Below are 15,496 nucleotides of genomic sequence, written 5' to 3'. Positions count from 1 at the left end.
CTCCAACTTTAGGTAGTTCCTCTGTCCCTCTCTTCCCCTCCCCCTTCCCAGATCTCCCTCTATCTTCCTGTCTCCACCTATATCCTTCCTTTGTCCTGCTCCCCTGACATCAGTCTGAAGAAGGGTCTCGACCCGAAACGTCACCCATTCCTTCTCTCCCGAGATGCTGCCTGACCTGCTGAGTTACTCCACCATTTTGTGAATAAATACCTTCGATTTGTACCAGCATCTGCAGTTATTTTCTTATACCATTCTCCTGCTATATTGGTTGCAGCAAATAATCCATTCTTACATATTCCACTTGAAATTTGTGCTTTTACCTCTATTTCTACCTTTCTTAAGGCCTTAATTTGTCTCCATGGAGTAGCATCGTGAACAGTGGAAACACGTCATGAGTCTGAAGAGTAAATGTTGCTAGACCTTTGCCAACTATGCAGGGTATCACGGTTTAGGGACAACTATGTTCCTTGTCGAAGCAGATAGCAATGATGCATTCAAGTAGAAATAAGATTTCTTTTGTGCAAAGAATGTATGTTAAGTGTATGTTAATTTTGGATAAATGTATAGATCAATTAATGGTTTCTAGGATTGGACCAACCCTATTGCTGTTGTATTATATATCTGCTGGTGGGTTGATGTGTACTAGTTAGATTATGTCCTGAAGCTTCTATGAGGCCAACTCTATCCTCCTCTGATGTCTACACATATACTAATGGGAATTATAAGAATCAGATTCAATTTTTTTTCCACATTTAAAGGACAGGGGAGCCATTTTTGTACCATTCTAGCTGACACCAACAAATCTGAAATCAAACTGGGGCATTCGGTAATTTACAGAACTCTGTAAATAAATGAAACATTTGGGTAAAACTGCTACACTGCATAAATTATTTTTATACAACGGAGAGTGACATCATTGAGTTGTCAGCGTTCTTGTCACATCCCCTTTAAACCTGGCTTGACTGTTACTGGTGCAGTTTACTTATTTGTGAATGCCCTTCTCTCCAAGTTTACAGTCTCCGCCCAGTGTAACAGTCTTCATGCATTGAAAAGTCGCTGCCACACTTTCATCTAATCTTTCTCGGCACCAGATTTGCCGTCACCATGGCGACAGGGACGCTACATGCTGGGCTGCAGTAAATAATGTAGTTTCACAATAGCAGGCCACTCCTGCTCACCAGATCCCCGTGGAGTTAAAAAACCCTCAGGTATAGTAATAAGCAAATGAAGCTCTTTTTAAACGTTAACGAGTTGGTGCTTCTTTCTTAAACTGAGAGGGGAAAAGTCTTAAACTGGAAATAGTTTGTGTGGGGGAGGTGTCTGTACTTCTAGAGCTAGGCTGTTTGTTGTACTTCACTCAGATCTTTGTCTTAAATGTCTGGAGTTCTGAAAGGAAATTAACCCTTTATGAATAGGTTTTGCACCAAACAAATATGTCTGAAGTAATGCTTATTTGAAATATTTTATGTGTATCTGTTGACACAGTTGCTCTGTATATTCTTGGTGTGCAATTCAGCCAAATATACCAAGTTAGTGTCAGACAAAGTCTGTGCTGAATTAGCAATCTCAGCTCACGTGCTGGCATGGCTGAAAGAAGGAAATGCATCCAGGTTCACACTCATTCTCGGGATCATGGCTGAAAAGTTGACAGCTGAGAAACAGCTATGAAGGCTTCTAGGGAGAAATAATTAGTTACTTCCCAATCTCCAGGCTCAGATATGAGGTGGGAGAGGACAAGCAATTATTTTGGAATTGTGTGAGTCTGATTACTCAAAGCAAAGGAAGGGTGAAAAGTTCAGAGCCAAGAGTGACCTTTTTACTATGTGGATCTCGTTCTTTGTGCTACATTGCGAGTATTTGATTTCTCCATTTTTAAATATCTTATGAAATTGTGCTAACTATATCTAAATAATTAAAACGACAGTTCTGAGGTATTTATGTTTGAGGTTGTTTAAATCTTGAGATTTTAGATTTAAACAAATGCCCCTTCTACTCTGGAATCAATGGCATAAGATCATCAGCAATTTTGCAATCAATATTTATTTACTGCAAAATGATAACCCCAATTGTTTTTTTTAAACTTGATTATTATTGAGTGTTATCACGCTTTTAATCATGCCTGGTTAGAATATGGAGCTTCCTCCAAAGGATCCTTAAACATTTAAAATTATCTTTGTATTGTGGTCATTTGAGGAAGATTTTCATGAGGATTTCAATTCATTATCCTGTGAAGATTTTTCTCTGTTTTTTTAGTTTGGAAGATCTGGATTGAATAAATGTATTTCAAAATACAGGAAGAGCATTTTACTGTAGAGCGTAGGAAGGAACTGCAGATGATAATTTACAGTGAAAATGGACACAAAATGCTGGAGTAACGCAGCGGGACAGGCAGCATCTCGGGAGAGAAGGAATGGATGACGATTCGGATCTTCCGAAATGTCACCCATTCCTTCTCTCCAGAGATGCTGCCTGTCCTGCTGAGTTACTCCAACATTTTGTGTCTATTTTACTGTAGAGTATGGTAATGTCTGGATTTATACCAGTGCATTAGACACATGCATGCATCACCATGTGTGGGCCACAGGGTGATGCATGTGTGTAGTGCACTGGTATAAATCCACGTGCCACCGGCTAGGAAATCTTGTGAAAAAGGGAGCTGAGTGCGAAAACCTCCCTCAGCCAGTATACATAATCTCCACATCATCAAGACTCCCACAGTGCCTCCTCATGGAGCACATGATAATGGGGATCATGTTTGGTCCTGGGCAAAACTACGTGGGGGTCGCCCAGTGATGCAACATGTAGGCCCACCGGCGCGTGGATGCGCCCTGGCATCCATCAACCAGGTCCCAGCAATGGGTCATGTGTCTTGTGGATAAGGCTCAGGATGGCCAAAGCCCCTACAGGTAGTCGGCTGATCCCTCGTGTGTTCACCTTCTGGCAACTCCTGTAACCAAGTAGGCCCTAGACGGAGCAGCCATGCGGTTCCTCTGGAATCAGTCTATTAGGTTGAGAGGGGAATGATGACCCTGGGCTTGTCTGTGTTCTCAATTATCTGGCCATGCTTGTGGCCAAACCAAATGGAGAGGACACTTCATCCTTGCTGATCAAAGCGAGGGGGAAAAAATCACAGGAGGTAGCAGTTACAGTTTATGTTTAGCTCGATTGGTGTAGAGCATGGGCACCATGAGCTATCATCGACAGTGGTAAGGATCATTGCGTCCCACTGGTCAGTTATGCTTGCCTCAAGCTGGGCAGTCAGAATATAAGATCACAAGTAAGATCATAAGTGATGGGAGTAGAATTAGGCCATTAGGCCACTTCGCCATTCAATCATGGCTGATCTATCTCTCTCTCCTAACCCCATTCTCCTGCCTTCTCCCCATAACCTCTGACACCCATACTAATCAAGAATCTCTGCCTTAAATATATCCACTGGCATTGCCTCCACAACCTTTTGTGGCAAAGAAAACCACAGATTCACCACCCTATGACTAAAGAAATTCCTCCCCATCTCCTTCCTAAAGAACGTCCTTTAATTCTGAGCTGATCTTGTGTCTTTCTCTATGGGTGCATGGGGAGTAGGGAAGTTTCTTTACTGATAAACAGATATCAACTAGGTACCCGTGAAACAAAAGAATGAAAAGACAAAACTCCTATTGCTTGGTGGCTGGAATGTCAGGGACTATGTGTCCCGGCATCAATGAGAACTTGCAGTCAATATCTGACTCTCGGATGGCAGCTATTATCGATTGCGAGCCTCAATATTGCTGCACTCCTAGAAACCAGACTTCCCGACACAGGGTCCATCTGCAAGACCAACTATTCTTTCCGCTGGCACTGCAAGACCACTGATGACCGTAGGGAACGCAGTGTAGGCTTTGTTGTTTCCAACAGATTACTACCGTCACTGGAGATCCCTGCAGCAAAATCTGAGTGCCTCACATCTCTCTGCCTTCGTCCAAAAGAAGGATTCGTTGACATCATCAGTGCATATGCACCAACTGTTTGTGTCACTGCTGAATACAAGGACTGATTCTAGGATACTTTGATGTGCATCTGAAATGGAGAGAAGATATTCCTGTGGGCACAAACAGAGAATCATGGCCAAACTGTCTCGGCCATCACGGTGTTAGAAAGATGAATGAGAATGGACAGTGATTGCTGGAATTATGTACACAAAATGAGCGCTGCATCACAAACACCATTTTCCAGGGAAAGCACCTACCATGGGTGGTACCATGGGTGTCATGGTGTCACTACACTCTAGTTACTGGCACTAACTCCATCTACTCATCACTAGAACAAAGGATCTGCCTTGTGTTGTCAACACTCAAAGGTTTTACAGTGCAGATTGCGATACTAACCACTCACTCATCAAGAGCAAGGTGAAGCTACTCCCACATAAGGTACGTACGCCCAAACAGAAACAGAACAGCCTCGTATCAACATCTCCAATCACGTGGGTGAACATCAACATTTCTCAGAACTGTTCGTCCAAGTGCTCTCAACTAGCGACCCTCCAAGGAATGCCAAAAAGCCTAGAAATCCCTGAAAATGCCCATCTATGGACACAGCATAGAAAACAAAAGTGGAGATGAATTGGCACCCATTATTGAAGCTAAACACTGTGCACCTCACAAATGATGTAGACAATAGACAATAGACAATAGGTGCAGGAGGAGGCCATTCGGCCCTTCGAGCCAGCACCGCCAATGTGATCATGGCTGATCATTCTCAGTACCCCGTTCCTGCCTTCTCCCCATACCCCCTGACTCCGCTATTCTTAAGAGCTCTATCTAGCTCTCTCTTGAATGCATTCAGAGAATTGGCCTCCACTGCCTTCTGAGGCAGAGAATTCCACAGATTCACAACTCTCCGACTGAAAAGGTTTTTCCTCATCTCAGTTTTAAATGACCTACCCCTTATTCTTAAACTGTGGCCCCTTGATCTGGACTCCCCCAACACTGGGAACATGTTTCCTGCCTCTAACGTGTCCAACCCCTTAATAATATTATACGTTTCGATAAGATCTCCTCTCATCCTTCTAAATTCCAGTGTTTACAAGCCTAGTCGCTCTAGTCTTTCAACATATGATAGTCCCGCCATTCCGGGAATTAACATACTAAACCTACGCTGCACGCCCTCAATAGCAAGAATATCCTTCCTCAAATTTGGAGACCAAAACTGCACACATTACTCCAGGTGCGGTCTCATTGGGGCCCTGTACAACTGCAGAAGGACCTCTTTGCTCCTATACTCAACTCCTCTTGTTATGAAGGCCAACATTCTATTGGCTTTCTTCACTGCCTGCTGTACCTGCATGCTTCCTTTCAGTGACTGATGCACTAGGACACCCAGATCTCGTTGTACATCCCCTTTTCCTAACTTGACACCATTCAGATAATACTCTGCCTCCCTATTCTCACCACCAAAGTGGATAACCTCACACTTATCCACATTAAATTGCATCTGCCATGCATCTGCCCACTCACACAACCTGTCCAAGTCACCTTGCAACCTCATAGCATCTTCCTCACAGTTCACACTACCACCCAGCTTTGTATCATCTGCAAATTTGCCAATGGTACTTTTAATCCCTTCATCCAAGTCAATAATGTATATTGTAAATAGCTGCGGTCCCACCACCGAGTCTTGCGGTACCCCACTAGTTACTGCCTGCCATTCTGAAAGGGACCCATTTATCCCACCTCTTTGCTTTCTGTCTGTCAACCAATTTTCTATCCATGTCAGTGCCCTACCTCCAATACCATGTGCTCTAATTTTGCCAACTAATCTCCTATGTGGGACCTTGTCAAAGGCTTTCTGAAAGTCAAGGTACACCACATCCACCGGCTCTCCCCTGTCAATTTTCCTAATTACATCCTCAAAGAATTCCAGAAGATTAGTCAAGCATGATTTCCCCTTCGTAAATCCATGCTGACTCGGAACGATCCTGTTACTACTATCCAAATGCTCCGCAATTTCGTCTTTTATAATTGACTCCAGCATCTTCCCCACCACTGATGTCAGATTAACTGGTCTACAATTTCCCGTTTTCTCTCTCCCTCCTTTCTTAAAAAGTGGGACAACATTAGCTACCCTCCAATCCACAGGAACTGATCCTGAATCTATCGAACATTGGAAAATGATCACCAATGCGTCCACAATTTCTAGCGCCACCTCCTTAAGTACTCTGGGATGCAGACCATCAGGCGCTGGGGATTTATCAGCCTTCAGTCCCATCAGTCTACCCAACACCATTTCCTGTCTAATGTGGATTTCCTTCAGTTCCTCCGTCACCCTAGGATCTCTGGCCACTAGAACATCTGGGAGATTGCTTGTATCTTCCTTAGTGAAGACAGATCCAAAGTACCGGTTCAACTCGTCTGCCATTTCCTTGTTCCCCATAATAAATTCCCCCGCTTCTGTCTTCAAGGGACCCACATTTGCCTTGACTATTTTTTTCCTCTTTACATACCTAAAAAAGCTTTTACTATCCTCCTTTATATTATTGGCTAGTTTACCCTCGTACCTCATCTTTTCTCCCCGTATTGCCTTCTTAGTCATCTACTCTTGCTCTTTAAAAGAGTCCCAATCCTCTGGCTTCCCACTCTTCTTTGCTTTGTTGTACTTCTTCTCTTTTATTTTTATGCTGTCCTTGACTTCCTTTGTCAGCAACAGGTGCCTCTTACTCCCCTTGGAATCTTTCTTCCTCTTTGGGATAAATTGATCCTGCAACTTCTGCATTATTCCCAGGAATATCTGCCATTGCTGTTCCACCGTCTTCCCTGCTAGGGCCTCCTTCCAGTCAATTCTGGCCAGCTCCTGCCTCATGCCTCTGTAATCCCCTTTGCTATACTGTAATACTGACACTTCCGATTTTCCCTTCTCCCTCTCAATTTGTAGAGTAAAACTTATCATATTGTGATCACTGCATCCTAATGGCTCTTTTACCTCGAGTCCCCTTATCAGATCAGGTTCATTACACAACACTAAATCCAGAATTGCCTTCTCCCTAGTAGGCTCCAGTAGAAGCTGTTCTAAGAATCCATCTCGGAGACACTCCACAAACTCTCTTTCCTGGGGTCCATTACCAACCTGATTTTCCCAGTCTACCTGCATGTTGAAATCTCCCATAACCACCGTAGCATTACATTTGCGACATGCCAATTTTAGCTCCTGATTCAACTTGCACCCTATGTCGAGGCTACTGTTTGGGGGCCTGTAGATAACTCCCATTAGGATCTTTTTACCCTTACAATTCCTAATTTCTATCCATACTGATTCTACATCTCCTGATTCTATGTCACCCCTTGCAAGGGAGTGAATATCATTCCTCACCAACAGAGCGACCCCACCCCCTCTGCCCACCTGTCTGTCTTTTCTATATGTTGTGTACCCCTGAATATTCAATTCCCAGCCCTGCTCTTGTAGCCATGTCTCAGTGCACATATAACAGGTAAAGGTTACAGCATTTAGAGCAAGATAAAGTCCAATTAAAGATAGTTCATTGGTTTCCATTGAGATAGATGGGAGGTCAGGACCCCTCTCTAGCTGATGAGAGGACCGTTTAGTTGCCTAATAACAAATGGGAAGAAACTGTCCTTGAATCTGGAGGTATGCGTTTTCAAACCCCTATACCTCTTATCTGACGAGAAAGGGGGCAAGCGGGACTGACCAGGGTGAGACTGGTCCATGATCATGCTGGTGGCCTGGCCAAGGAATCAGTCCATGGAAGGAAGATTGGTTTGCTTGATGGTTTAGGCTGCGTCCACAATTCCCTGCAATTTCTTGCCCTCTTGGATGGGGCTGTTCCCAAACCATGCCATGGTTCCCAATAAAATGATGCATCCCAATAAAATGCTTTCTACGGTACATCTGTAGAAGTTGGTGAGGGGTGCCAAACATGCCAAAATTTCTAAGCCTTCTAAGAAAGTAGAGGAATTAGTGTGCTTTCTTGGCAATAGCTTTAATGTGGCACATCCAGGACAAATTACTGGTTATATTTATTCCTAGGAACTTGAAGCTTTTGACCATTGCTTCGACCCCATCAATGTATGTCTGTACTGTGTGTACTGCTTCACTTCCTGAAGTCAATCACAATTTCCTTTGTCGTGCTGACATAGTTGCACAGTAATGCAGAGGGCTGGAAAAAACAAAAACAATGGTGTGTGATAAGAGGGAGATCAAGAGATATTGAACGACACAAGCAGTGGTGGTGCCATGGGCAGCTAGAGGATGCTAAAGATATTTTTGTACATGTATAAATAAAAGACTGGAATAGTTGGATACATGAGTTAGTTGAATTTGATGTTGAGCTTTGATAACTGTAATGCGCCAACTTGGAAAATAAGCTTCACTGGAAAAGTGCCAGACACCAAATGCCAAGAGGTCACAGTGGGAGTGGAATGGAGACTTAAAATGATTACAGATGCAAATGAAGATGTTCTGCAAAAAGATCACCAAATCTATGTTTCGTTTCCCCAATGTAGAGATGACCATATTGTGGTCTGTGGACCATATTGTGGTCTGTGGACCATATTGTGGTCTGTGGACCATATTGTAGGCATGTGAATTTTCCGCGTTTCTGCGGATTTCCGTGCTTTTAAAATCAATTTTCCGTGCCTTTTGCATGATTTCCGCATTTTTCACTTTGCCAAATAAACGGAGAAATCGGATTAAAAAACCCAATATATAGACTTTTAATGAACACTAGGGTTCCGCTAGAGGTCGTTAGAGGTTTCGCGAGAAATCCACCCCCCGCGTCCTGGAAGTCTCCTCGAAAATGTGGCACCTAGGCTGGGCAAGGCAGCCAATCTCGACCTCATTGGGACTTCCATGGCCAATTTGTTAATTCGGCCGCTAGAGGTCACTAGGGGTTCCGCGAGAAATCCCCCGGTGCCCTGAAAGTCTACCCGAAAATGTGGCATGTAGGCTGGGCAAGGCTGCCAATCTCTACCTCATCGGGGCTTCCACGGCCGATCGGTGGGTTGAATTTGCAACCTGTGGCCGGGGCTCTGGAACTCCAGCCCAGCTGGAGCCAGCAAATCGATCCCAATCACCGACTTCCTAGGCCAGCTGGATAAACCTGCAAAGCTCTGGAACCAAGAGTGCCAGCAAATCAGTGGTGGAACTGTAATGAGTAAATATTAAATTTAAGTGCAAGATTATATAACAAAATTAATTCAGACAGGGTTAAAATATAAAACACAGCAGAAAAGCCAATTACCACCTTTTTGGGCTGATTATCAATTAATGTGCAAATTTACATCAAAATATTATTAGTATACAGTGACATATTCACATTATTTCGTTATGCTTGTTTTTACTTTGAAATGCACTAAAAGAGGCTTGAAACTGGTAATTTTGTGTGTAAATGTTCAAAATGTTTCCAATTGTTTGACCCCTGTTGTACAAGCGCAAGCACTCGGCTCGTTTCCTCTTTTTTTTAACCTCACTCACATGCCTGATATTGTGAGCAATGCATACAATCTGCTGAACGGGAAGAAGTAAGAATAAATTGTTGTTTTAAAGAAGATGTTTGAGTCCCTTTGCTACAGGAATGGAGATCAAAGGACAGGTGTTGCAATTCCTGCAAATGCATGAAATGATTCTATCAAAATGGAGAAAGTGTGTAGGAAGGAACTGCAGATGCTGGTTTAAACTGAAGATAGACACAAAAAGCTGAAGTAACTCAGCGGGCCAGGCAGCATCTCTGGAGAGAAGGAATGGGTGACATTTCGGGTTGAGACCCTTCTTCAGACTTCAGGAACCTAACCAGTCTGAAGAAGGGTCTCGACCCGAAAACGGAGAGAATGAAATGGAGTTCCAACTGGAAGCAGAGTGAGATAACATTTTGCAAGTTAGTTGTAGGGGATCCCTAGTCTTACAGTGAATGGTGATCATTAACCCGTCCCAAAGAATGGGTAGAGAAGCGGAGAAAGTTTTGTGTTCTTGTTCTATGCCTGTATGAAACTTTGCGAGTCTTCAAGGTACAACAGAAGTCTTTATTACAGTAACTCAATGCTGGCAGCAAGACAACTATAATGGCTGCCACCCCACAAGCCAAGATAACTATCATATCATATCATATCATATATATATACAGCCGGAAACAGGCCTTTTCGGCCCTCCAAGTCCGTGCCGCCCAGCGATCCCCGCACATTAACACTATCCTACACCCACTAGGGACAATTTTTACATTTACCCAGCCAATTAACCTACATACCTGTACGTCTTTGGAGTGTGGGAGGAAACCGAAGATCTCGGAGAAAACCCACGCAGGTCACGGGGAGAACTTACAAACTCCTTACAGTGCAGCACCCGTAGTCAGGATCGAACCTGAGTCTCCGGCGCTGCATTTGCTGTAAAGCAGCAACTCTACCGCTGCGCCACCGTGCACAAAACTATGCACAAAACATCTCCCTCTGCTGCACGGGAGGAGCAACGGGTCCTCCCACCCCACACAGTCCATCAAACATCACACTCCCCCTTTCCAGTTTGAACATCTCTATTCCTGAATGAGTCGCCTTCGGGGAGTGCCATGATTGCAACGTGTCGATCGACGAAGGGCCACAGGCAGATCGGCGGGGAGTTCATCTGGTGGAACTACGTCAAGCCAGGGGAGGGACAAATCAGACACTCCAGTGTCCACACGATTCTGCACCGGGGTGTCCGACTGCTTGGTTCTGGTCAGGCTCTGCGCAGTCTTCACTGGAGGAACGCGGCTTCTTAATTGCTCATCATGCCGTTGGCACTGTCCTTGGACGGTGTACAGTTTGGTTCCAATGTGAGCCATGATCCTGCCAGCGCACCATTTGTTTCTCTTGGTCGTATAATTGCGATAATATACGTAGTCGCCAATGTTGAATTTGGACTTGTTCGACTTTGTTGGCTGAGTCCGCGCCGTGTTAGAGTTACGGGTCGGGTTCAAAACTGATAGGGGAGAGCGCACTTGACGTCCGAGCATCATGTCCGCTAGCGTTCGACCGGTAGTGCAGTTTGGAACAGTTCGATACTGCTGTAAGAAATCGCGCAATGCCAATTGTTTCGATTTCTTTTCAATTTCTACAGCGCGTTTCATGGCTTGCTTGAAAACGCCGACGAGCCGTTCCGCCTCACCATTTGAGGGTGGATGAAAAGGTGCTGATGTCAGATGTAGATTGAGTGATGTTTGCACCAGTCACTGAACATTGCGAGGCAAATTGCGGTCCATTGTCGCTTACGATTGTTAAGGGCAATCCCCAAATGGCAAACAAATCGTCGAGTGCAGAAGTGGTTGTTTCCATGGTTGGATATTTATTCATTTGGATAACATGTGGCCATTTCGAATGGGTGTCCATGATGACCAGCCACATGTCCTCCAGGAATGGTCCGGCAAAATCTATGTGGATTTGCAGCCATGGTTGGTCGGGGACGGGCCATGCGGAAGGTTTTTCCGGCGGATTCGGCGCTGTTTCGGCACAGTGTGCAGTCCTTGCAGTGGTCAACTGTATCGGCCTAGATATTCGGCCACCACACATGCATGCGGGCGAGTGCCTTCATTCGCACAATTCCAATGTGTGTCTTGTGCAACATTTTCAGAATTGACGATCGCAGTTCCGTCGGAATGATCACTCGACAGTCGCGGAGCAGAATGCCATCCTTTGAGGAGATTTCCGTTTGCGCATTCCGGAATGAGCGGAATTCCTTGTCCAGCTTGGGATCTGTGCTCGTATAGTTGCCGACCGTCCTTGCGGAGACGGGAAAATCGGGAAAATCGGCGATGACCCGCGTGTTGAGCAAGTTCACCTCCGTCTCAATTTACATAATTGCCTCCTCTTTATCGAATGTCAGGTCGGGTCCAATCAGTAGACGAGATAGTGCATCGGCATTGGCATGCTCGGCAGACTGTCGGTAAATGATGCGGTAATCATATCCCATCATGATCAGGGCCCAACGTTGTAGACGCTGCAACGTCATGACAGGCAAACCTTTCTCCGGACTGAAAATAGTCAGCAGTGGCTTGTGGTCGGTGATGAGCAGGAAATGTCGCCCACTCAAATATTGGTGGAACTTCCGGACACCAAACACGATCGCCAGTGCTTCTCTCCACTTGGCTGTAGTTTTTCTCGGCGGTCGTCAGCGTTTTGGATGCGAACGTGATTGGTTCTTCCTTGCCGTTCGGCGCCGTTTGTGAGATTACAGCTCCAAGACCATATGGTGATGCATTGGTGGCCAGTGAGATCGGCTTCGATGGGTCATAGTGGACCAAATGCATTTTCTGGGCGAGCATCTCCTTCAACCTGGTGAATGCATGGTCACACTCTTTGGACGAGTGCCATTCGACATCCTGTTTTCACAGGTTGTTCAATGGTGCGCACAAAGTCGTAAGTGCCGGTATGAACTTGCCATAGTAGTTCACCTTGCCAATGAAGCTTTCAAGCTGCTTCACATTTTCGGGCGTCGGCAATTTCACAATGGCGTCCACTCTTTCTTCCGATGGCTTCAGACCACTTGCCAAGATAACATGTCAGAGATATGTGACCTGTTTTCGGAAGAATGCGCACTTGTCCATGCGCAACTTCATGCCGTAGTTGTTCAGTGCCGTGAGGACCTGCTATAGGTTCTGCAGGTGTTCTTCCTTTGTCCGGCCGGTGACAATTATGTCATCCAGAAAGGCGGCTACATACGGAATCCCGGCACCAGATTGTCGACCAGTTTCTGGAAGATGGCCGGCGCCAGTGCCGATCCAAAGGACAACCGGTTGTATCTGAACAGTTCCTTCTGCGTGTTGATCACCAGCAGGTTTTTTGTCTCGTCGTCCAGTTCCACTTGGAGATACGCGTTGGACATGTCCAATTTCGAGAAGTACTGTCCTCCTTGCAGCTTGACGAACAGCTCGTCCACTCTTGGTATTGGGTGGTGATCAATGTGCAATTGAGGGTTTACAGTCACTTTGTAGTCACCACAGATGCGCACCTTGCCGCAAGGTTTCTGAACGACAACTATGGGTGTGTCCCATTCTGAATGGTCCACATGGTTGATAATTCCCATTTCTTCAAGACGGCAGAGTTCCTTGTCGACGGCGTCCATCCGACTGAACGGAACTGGTCTTGGTTTGAAGAACTTAGGGACTCTATGTCTTTGAGTATGAGCTGTGCCTTCATCTTTGTGCAGTGCCCGAGTCCAGGTGTGAAAACGGCCGGAAACTGGTCAAGAACCTTCTGCAGGTTGTTCTCGCACTTGCTGACCATGTTGCAGTCCTTGGTAGATGACAATGACATAGTTCATCCATCCTAGATCAAGGCGTTCATGTCAAGCTTGAAAACACGGATCCAGTCGATGGCGCACAGGGATGTACCTTCTTTGCCAACGATGATCAGCGGCAACATCTGGGTCATACCATTACAGGAAACGGCAACAGTGCATTTGCCTTTCGTGGGAATGGCCTGTTGTCCATATCTGAAAAGGCGGATGTTGGCCGGTTTCAGTTTCGGTGATCCGATCCTCTCCCAGATGTCCTGACCCACTAGCGACACAGCCGCACCAGTGTCCACCTGGAACTGTAGATCGATGTTCGAGACCCGCAGCGAAATCCTCGGCTTGTCGGTGATCGTGGACACACCGAGCACTTCAATAGAAATGGTCTCCGCAATTTGGTCGACTGTGTTTTGCGCTTTCTTGCCCTTTCTCAGCTTTCCTACAGATTGACACACTGCCTGGAGATGACCTTTTCGGTTACAGGCGTAACAAACGGACTCGATATACGGGCACTCACGGTGATGATGAGCAGTCGAGCTGCACCGGTAGCAGGGTTTCTGTTTAAAGTCATGTTTTTAAAAAAGTTGAAAAATAGGCTCTTATCTGGGTCTTTGGACACAATCCGAAGTCTCCCGTTCCTGACACCACTTTCTTGTTCTTGTTCTATGCCCGTATGAAACTGCGAGTCTTCAAGGTACAACAGAAGGCAGCAAGACAACTAAAATGGCTGCAACCCCACAATCGGACTGCACACTCCACACTGTGTACATTCAAGATAACTATGTACAAAACATCTCCCTTTGTCCTGTGCAGCGCCACCTGCTGCACGGGAGGAGCAATGGGTCCTCCCACCCCACACAGTCCATCAAACATCACAGAAAGGAGGTGAAGAGTCAGAGACGAATAGGTGAAAGCAAGATCAGGATAGAGACAGATAACTAAAGTGATAGAACAGTACAAGTTATATACTCCACTCACCTCCTTCAAATCAAAGGTGTAGTAATATGAATTAGTATGAGTCCAAGCTTATCGCTTACCTAATTTATTTTTCTGATACATCCTTGACCCTTGCTGCTACCTGCTCTTGTACACAACTCAAAAATTAAAACACACTTCATCCCCCATGGACTGCTCAACTTCTTGAGAGAGCAGCAGTAGCATAGCTTCAAGCTTCATTCTGGAGTAACTCAGCAGGTCAGGCAGCATCTCGGGAGAGAAGGAATGGGTGACGTTTCGGGTCGAGACTCTTCTTCAGTCTGAAGAAAGGTCTCGACCCGTAAACCTTACCCGTTCCTTCTCTCCCGAGATGCTGCCTGACCTGCTGAGTTACTCCAGCATTTTGTGAATAAATCGATTTGTACCAGCATCTGCAGTTATTTTCTTATACTATATAGCTTCAAGCTTGACTGGATCCCTGGTGCTCTAATGATTAGTGCCACCGTGAGATTACAAGGCACAGGCAAGGTTAAGCACAATACAGCCCATTATTTACAAATGTTGGGGATGTACTTAGAAACATAGAAACATAGGAAATAGGTGCAGGAGGATGTCATTTGGCCCTACTTGCACAATTTTTATTCATCACTTGAAATTGAAGTAAGATAAACAGCTAACAGCATTTAAGTGTGTGAGACTAATGCAAAGAAATGCATTGAGAACCCTGCATTCATTTCTTTACTGCTAAACATTTGTCACACATCTTGAGTGCTATGGCGAGTAGTATCTTTGAAGGGTATTAAAAGCATTAATTGTTCATTAGCAAAAGTTCTCAATACAAGTTGTAAATGGAGAAGCAATATGAAGCTTGCAGCCTAAAACGTGGCCACATCACTGTGTTAATCTACCTTGCTGTGCCGTGAGGAGAGATTGAGTTAATAGCCTACAAGGGTGGAGAGGGTGGTAATTGTGATCTTATTGTACAGTGTAATACAGAAGGCAAATGCAAATATGAAGCAAATATGAGCTACTTCATCTTGTAGCTGTCAGCACCCAACCTCAACTGAATTTTAGCATGTAAATCCTTCAGTGGATCATGTCAAATTGTATTTGATCATACCACTATGAGGTTTGTTAGAACATGCAGTAGAGGTTTATGTGGACGAGACATGGTTATAGAATGATGCTAACTAACCTCTGGAGAATGTAAATCCTTACTCATAGAAAGGCACAACCTCAGTTTTTTATCGTGGCTACCCATCTATAAAGATTTGCATTCTCATTTTATTTCTTCTCCTCATAAAGTTTGACTAAC

The 15,496-nt window shown here is 45.0% G+C and overlaps 1 protein-coding gene across 1 annotated transcript in view; it reads left to right on the top strand.

Moving 5' to 3' along the window:
• The first annotated feature begins 1,162 nt into the window (after positions 1-1,162).
• tp73 (tumor protein p73) overlaps positions 1,163-15,496 on the top strand; it is a 222,544-nt gene continuing 208,210 nt past the window's right edge. The window contains exon 1 of the mRNA XM_078425078.1: positions 1,163-1,208. The gene's annotated coding sequence lies outside the window, so the exon portion shown is untranslated. The remainder of the gene's footprint in view (positions 1,209-15,496) is intronic.

The sequence above is a fragment of the Rhinoraja longicauda genome, chromosome 30 (genome assembly GCF_053455715.1).
Source record: "Rhinoraja longicauda isolate Sanriku21f chromosome 30, sRhiLon1.1, whole genome shotgun sequence".
NCBI lineage: Eukaryota > Metazoa > Chordata > Chondrichthyes > Rajiformes > Arhynchobatidae > Rhinoraja > Rhinoraja longicauda.
This window is presented reverse-complemented; position numbering and strand designations above follow the sequence as displayed.